The sequence below is a fragment of the Pimephales promelas genome, chromosome 3 (genome assembly GCF_988280905.1).
Source record: "Pimephales promelas chromosome 3, fPimPro1.hap1.1, whole genome shotgun sequence".
NCBI classification, from domain to species: domain Eukaryota; kingdom Metazoa; phylum Chordata; class Actinopteri; order Cypriniformes; family Leuciscidae; genus Pimephales; species Pimephales promelas.
In genome coordinates, this window is record NC_142771.1 from 1471782 (window position 1) to 1479993 (window position 8212).

The following is an 8212-nucleotide window of genomic DNA, read 5'->3' on the forward strand; positions in this document are numbered from 1 at the left end:
TTCCAGTGGTGAGGACGCTAAAGGGTTAATAAGGGTTTAACAAAGGGTTAAACAAATACTTAATTCCCTTTACATTACAAAACTTTGTTTGTGTGTACAATTTATTACATGTTTTGTTATGAAAGTGATTAACGTAAAGCACATACACAATGACAACATCGTCTTTTGATCAATAGCTACTATAAAAGACTACCCCTGCAAACATGCCCCTGCGGGGCCGACGCTGGCTTTTTGTGGGCACAGTGGGCTAGGGCCAGCCCACGCCAAACCTAAACAGGCCCAGTGCGGGTTGCCCAGACGAGGCCCACAGCTTTGGGCTCACTGCGGGCTATCAGTGAGCAGCCCACACTAGCGGGCTGCCCACATTAAGCCCATGATGGCCCACTGTGGGCCATCCCATTCGGGCCCAGAGCAGGTTTTGCACCTTTGGGCCCATGCGGGTTTAGTTTAGGTAGCCCACATTTAGATTTGCCCACATGCCCACAATGTCGTCAGTACGTCCTCTAATCAAAATAACTTGGTAATTTTAATTCTGTTAAAAAAAAAAAAAAAAATATATATATATATATATATATATATTGAATTAATTTAGAGAATAAGAAAGCACTAATAATATATATATATATATATATATATATATATATATAAAGAGAATAAGAAAGCACTAATAACTTGGTAATTTTAATTCTCTTAAAAAAATTTTTTAAACAATTTAAATATATATATATATATATATATATTTAAATTGTTTAAAAATGTTTTATTTTTTTAAGATACATATATATATATATATATATATATATATATATATATATATATATATATATATATATATATATATATAAAAGAATAAGAAAGCACTCTTTACATAAAGATGGTAATGAAATTACGGGCCTGTTGAAATTACGGACCATTTTTTCATTCCACACCACACTTTATGTTACATATTTATATTACACGTTGCTCTTTATATTACATGTAGGCCTTTATATAATACAGATGTCATGAAATTGCTTTACAATAAAAGTAAAAGAAAAAAGCATAATTGTCAACTGAATGGGTCATAGAACTACACAATGAGTTTAAATTCATTATATAAAATTAAAGATATTTTAAATTGTTAAATGTTATAATTCTAGATGTTTATTTAAATGCTGCGTGCCTTTTGACGTGTTCTATGGTTTCAATATGGGCGTACGTGCGCGAGTCGCATTCAAATCTGATTCAAAGACAGGAGCGCGCGCGAGCAGATGGAAACCATGGAAACGAGGAAACCCAACTGACAAACAGCAAACTAGCGTCTCTCACTGTTGTTTTCTCTACTTTCAGGTAAGTCTAGTTACCAAAATCACACAAATAATACATACAAACCTTCCTGATATATGTCTTACGTGTAATTGATACACTTCTGTTGAATATTTACTTTATAGAAATAGTTTTGTGTCTTCGATAAAGTCCGTTAGCATCTGACTGAACCGTTTTCAGAAGAGCTAACGTTAAGTTGTTTACGTTACAATTGAGCTCTTGTTTTACATAAGTGTGGGTTTTTAACCACATTTTTGTGTTGATAACAGTTTTTGATAGTTTTGTTTTGCTGATAATTTGTCAATGGGTGATTGGAAGTTAGCTAAGTTAATTTATTTAACCTTGAAAGAATTCATTGTAACGTACTTAATGACGTCATTTACAAATATTGGTAATAAGTGATTTCAGAAGGAACAGGAAAAAAACACAACAAAGGGGAATTATTGTTTAATCATGATAATTATTTCATATGCATTATTGCACAATATATTACCTTAAGATTTGTTATGTATATTCTTTAGCTATGCTCTAGCTTGCTTCCTTGTATTAAACCCTTTGTTCTATTGTAAATTCAATGTAATATTGTTGGCTCTGTGACACATTGCATGTTATTTTCTTAAAAGATCATCATAGATGTCCTGCTGCACCCCCTGGGGTCCAAGACAATCTCCACGGCTATGACCTCGACTATAGTAAGCAAAACTTCATACATACTGTTTAATTGTTGTGGGTCTGTAGGATTTATGATTTTGAATGAAGTCTCTCACTTTAAATTCATTAACTACAGTTTTTTTCAGTGACATTGTACTTGAGAAGCTAAATAATAGGTGGCAAATATAATGTTATAATAGTCATAGTTATAATAATTCAGGATAATAGTCATGGGTATATATATATATATATATATATATATATATATATACCATATATATATATATATTATTTTTTTATTTTATTTTTTCTCTGGGTGTGTTTTTAATTATGTTGGCCAATGAGACACCATACTGTCCAACTCAAAGCTATTTTTTTTATGTATGTTTGACTGATAAATACTGAAATTCTTTTTACTTTCAAATGCTGAATTCAGGGGGTTATGGCTGTGCTCTTGTTACCAGATGAGATATCATTTGATCCTGTGATTCTTCAGGACAAGATCTTGATGCCATCCACACCCAGTACATGACGAAGGTGAGTTTCACAATAGCTATATCACCATCACAAACCAAGAGGCCAAACACAACAGGCCTTCATCCATATGAACTCACCCATATGTAGGAATAGGTTCCGAAACCCGGTATTAAACATTAAACGGGCCCTGGGGCCAAATTAAGGAAGACTGCAGTATCGATAAGCTCAGATGTTATCAGTTCTGCTGACGGTACTGAAGAAATTACACACACACTATTTATTATAGACATTATCTTGTGTCATTGTCATGTGTTTTTCAGGCTGGTTGTTTGTCATTTTGTAAGAGTAGAGAGAGGCTGTACCTCAGTGAAGACTTATTTTACATTAGATAATTCAATTTCCGTACCTGATAAGTTAGATTTTCCGAAAAAACTTCATGCACTGCTTATTTCAATTGTATTTTTCTTCTATTGAATTTATCAATACTTGTAATTTGTTATAATTTTCAATGCAGATTCACTCAATAATCTCTTGAAATTTGTTTTTATATCGCAATATATATAGCAGCAGATAAACAAAATATTTTATTTAAGGTTTTTAGTATTGTGCAGCTCTAATATTGAGCATTTAACCTGATTGAACCTGGAATTGTTATAATAACCTGGAATAATTTGTGATACCAGATGTATGATTATGTATGATAGATTTTGAACTGTATTTTTTATTTTATTTTTTTTGCAGGTTTTCTGGGATCCACAGTGGAAGGCATCAAGGCGTGAGATGTTGGCTGGACAGATGTACCTGTACACCACACCGACCTCTGCTTTTACATGGATGGCGGATTACTATCATGTTCTGTAAAGGTTTCATTATAGCAAAACAGAGCACCTGTGACAGTGGAATCTGTAGGTGTAACGTAGTCAGTTAAAAGTAGTCAGGTGTAAAGTAGTCACAGAGAGAACTTTTTTTTTTTTTAAGTTTCAAACTTTTTTCTCTTTCACAAAAAACACTGCAGTTACAGCTTTTCAAATTCTTCATTGGAGGTGTACAAATAATTTTCTTTTTTTCAAATCACAAAAAGGGCTGTGCAAAAATTAATTGCAATTAATCGCATCCAAAATAAAAGTCTGTGTTTACATAATATATTTGTGTGTGCTGTATATAATTATTTTGTATATATAAATACCTATGCATGCATGTATATATTTAAGAATTATTTGCACTTCAATTCTGTGTGTATATATATATATATATATATATATATGAATACATAATCTATATTATATAAATATAAATATTTTATATATGAATAACACATTTTCTTAAATATACATGCATGTGTGTGTATTTATATATACAATATAGGGCTGTGTAACGATTAATTGCATCAACAATAAAAGTTTGTGTTTACATGATATATGTCTGTATAATTATTTTGTATATATAAATACACACATATGCATGTATATATTTAAGAAAAATGTGTTATTGATATATCAAAGATTTATATTTATGTATAATATTAATTTTGTATAAACATATATACAGTACAAACATGCAAATATTTCTTAAATATATACATGCATGTGTGTGTATTTATATATACAAAATAATTATACACACTACACAAACGTATATAATTTATGTGAACACAAACTTTTATTTTGGATGCGATTAATCGTTTCACAGCCCTAATACAAAATAATTATATACAGCACACACAAATATATTATGTAAACACAGACTTTTATTTTGAATGCGATTAATCGCAATTAACTTTTGCACAGCCCTGTAAGAAATGTATGCTGACATTTAAGGCACGGCCACACGGGGTTTGAGCATATGTGACTGTGAATGAAAAGTGAAGTGTGACCACATGAGAATAGCCAAACAGTATAGATGATTCACAAAATTATACACCAAGAAATGTGCATAATTGGCCAAAATGTTACTGTTTATCAACAAAAATATGACCCTATGAGTTTGGTAATTTTTAGAATAGGATTTGTGCACCTGCAATGAAGAATTTAACTGATGTTTTGTGTAACTGATGTGTTGTGTTTGTGAGAGAGAGAAAGCAAAGAAAAAGAGGTTTGCAACTCATAAAACATTTTCTCGAAGACTAAAAATCTACAAATTGCACTGTTATAGGGACTCTGTTTAGCTTCAATATTACTAGATATAATACAGTGTCAATCTTATTAACTACTATTTATTTTGTATAAAATCATATACAGTATACAGGTAAAAAATTTGGAAACATTTTGGAAGAAGTCTATTCTGCTTATCAAGCTTGCATTTATTTGCATTTATTTAAAAAAAAAAACAGTAATATTGTGAAATTTTATCATAATGTAAAACAGCTGTTTTCTATGTTTCTGTTTTTTATGTGAATATATAATAGTGTAATTATATTATATATAATAACCTGAATTTAATGTTTTATGTTTTGTAATTAATAAATACATTGATTTGAAATCCCTTTGACTTCTGTACATTTGTGAAAATACAGAAATTAGTTATGTGGTGACTGCATTCAGATGTATAGAATAATTGTTTTTCCCAAAGACTTATAGTTATATTAGCCAAAAAGTATTTATAGTGAAACAGATTAATTGTGAACTAGATCTATTGTTGTAGATGCCCTGTGTGTGCGGTGCGGGCCCTGTGTGGGGTAAGTGAGGGCTTCCTTGGGGCTAAGTGAGGGCTGCCCATGCAGGGCCAACGTTTTGTGGGCCCAGTGTGCGGGCCCTGTGTGGGTTTAGTGAGGGCTAAGTGAGGGCTGCCCATGCAGGCCCAACGTTTTGCCAATGAGCAAATTCTCATGGGCCCTGCGCTAGCAGCCTGCAGGGGGCCCTTAGGCTAGCCCTAAGTGGGCCCGGACAGGGCCAGTGCAGGCTTGTTTGCAGGGACTCCTGTCAGATGATTAGATTGTTGTAAAAAGTCAGTTCAAGATGTCAGTCCTCTGGAAAGCTTCTGCTGTACATTTGATAAACCTTAAAGGAAAACTCCACCGTTTTTTCATATTATATTATTTTATAATAGTATAACTAAGACGAGTTGATACACACCTCGGCTCAATCGCTCTGACGCGCGGCGACTCGTTGATAGCAGTTAGCTTAGCTTAGCCCAGTTCATTCATTAGGATCCAAACAGAGATGTTAGCAGCGACCAAACACCTTCACGTTTTCCCTATTTAAATACAATGACAATGGCCATAAAACTTACAAATAAAGAGCAGCAGCATTATTCAACAGTTTTAAACTTAATTAGGCTAATATTTAGGCTATCTTATAAATTTTATTATATATATTTATCATTTATTTATAGATTTGAACTTTCTCAACGTTCATTACTCATTACAGTGTTTATAATCGGCTCTATTAAAATTTTAATAATATAATCTGCAAAAATTGATAGAAAAATAAATAAAAATGGATGATGCTGTAGAATCAAAATGGTAATTTACTACAAATGTTGCAACTTCTCATCCCCGAAAATTTCAACGACTGATTAAACAGTTTTCTGTGACGGTTGTAAACCCTTTATTGTCACGTGGTCACAAGTACCAGCAAAATTGGTCATCAACTTGTCCATACAAACATATATACGAAACCACAAGGGGGTAGACAGGACAGGACAGCATATCTGTATATATGTGTAAGAGTTCGTTTGTGTGTGTGTAGGCCTGGAGACTCGCTATGCCTGGCACCATAATCTAGGCGCCTCAGTCCGCAGGATTGTCATAGCGAAACACAGCAAGTTACCATGGAGAAAACCTTGATCAGGTGCCAGACAGAGACAACAATCACCAGGTGTCTGGGGAGTCAGGGAAGAAACGCAAGAGCGGCTCACTGCAGTGCTCTTCCGGGGGAGTTGTTGTTCCAAGGCCAGTGCTGGTTGAGGGCGGCCGAAAACAGATAAGATTGGGATTGTTGGGCAAGAAGCCGCATTCAATTTACACAGCTATTCTCATTTTGGTCTCCACGATCCATTTGCCTTTGCAAAGCTGTGAGCTTCTCCATGATGTTAAACAAATGTCGTGTTTTAGGTGTACGGGATAAAAAATATACTTTAGGTTGCCGTTAAACAAAATCTTAACAGTAATCTTCTAAAAGATAAATAGAAGATACGAATGTGTTAAAACTATAAAGATTTAATTTAAACTAATGTCTTATAGCCACCATATGTTGAAACTTGTTTGCTCTTTATGTTCTCTTAGCAAAACAGGAGTGACAATGATGTGATGCAGAAACCCTTGTAAGATTTTTGTGTAAGGCAGAGACCTCATACTGAACACACACACTAACACACACACAGAAGACCAAAGGACACTGGCCTGCCATGCACTGACTTTTGAAAGAGAAAACAATCTGGGATCTTTAAACTCATTGCAATTGTGTTCCTCATTCATGTATTATGTTTTCTTCAGTACTCTGAAACGGTAAGATGATTTTATTTTTCGTCACTCCATTCGTAAAGCTGTATGAAAATGATATGGTTTTATTTTTTGTCATGCATTCATAAAACCGGCCTAAAAAAGTAAGATTTTATTTTTTGACACCCGTTCATAACCCGTATATTTTATTGTCCAGTTTGATGACCTGTTGTCCCATATGAGCCCGTTCTATAGGATGCTTTTGCAAAAGCGTAAATATCCAACGCACATGGCACCCTTTAACGTGAAATGAGACGCATATATATTTGGGCAGAAGGCGCCCCCTAGTGGTCTAACCCTTACCCTACACCATACCTAAACTTAACCATTAACCGAAGCGTCTCATTAGACGTTAAAGGGTGCCATGTGCGTTGGATATTTACGCTTTTGCAAAAGCGTCCTATATGGCGCTTTGGGATGAGAATGCGTTGCCCATATCGGAGAGAGGATAACCCTCGCTCTCCCCCATATAATCGGTCATTTATTTTTGTTTTGATGATATGGAGCCAGCCTCCAAAAGTGATTAACCTGTCCTGTGATTTTATTTTCTCACAAAACACTGTCCAGACACAAACTATATTCTTGCACTATGCATGTTGGTTGTCTGTCTTTACATTAGAATAATAATGTTTCATATAACCTAGATTAGATTTGGATTAAATAGCATTTAATACTAAATGAATATGTCTCATAAATTGAAATCAAGTTTTTATGTGATACAATATTTGCTTTGTTGTGCATTAGAACCATGACCATTTAGTCAAATTACAAAATAGTTTATTGAGGCCAAACACCATTCACGTTTGGTGTGAACGCAGCATTAAAAGAGGCCAACATTAAACCATATTGCTAGGGGTGCTAATTGCTAATTCGGGTGAAGAAATGCGGATGTCTTTTATAGTTTCCCTTTTTAAATGATTGTCTTTGAATTGTTCCGAAACTAATGCAAAACGAAACCATTCTTTGGTTAACAAAACTTTCAAAACAGTGATTTTTTTCCCCCTAGAAATATCTTTATTTTGTTGTAGTTTAGATATTGTGGTGAGATCTGGTATTTACCTCATTGCCTGAATAACCCCTAGTAAGGGAGTCTTGTGCTGTCAGCTCAGGTTTACTACACTTGGCTATTTTTTTATACCAGTTAAATATAAGGTATGTCCTATAACACCATATACAACCATAACAATCTTTGACTTGAATAATCTTTCATGCTTACTATCCGGTGAAAGCTTCCTGGATCTCTTTTCGTCCTGGTCAGTGAAGATGTACAAAATGCCTATTAATGTACTAAAATTGATGTACTAAAATTGCCTATTTCGTAAGACGAAAAAATACTTGTCT

General features: G+C 33.9%; 1 long non-coding RNA gene across 1 annotated transcript; it reads left to right on the forward strand.

The window, feature by feature from the left end:
* The first annotated feature begins 1264 nt into the window (after nt 1-1264).
* On the forward strand, nt 1265-4911 carry LOC148981829 (uncharacterized). Its single transcript, XR_016155311.1, has 4 exons — nt 1265-1329; nt 1929-1997; nt 2393-2493; nt 3175-4911. It is a non-coding gene; the product is annotated as an uncharacterized LOC148981829 (long non-coding RNA).
* Nucleotides 4912-8212: the final 3301 nt, after the last annotated feature.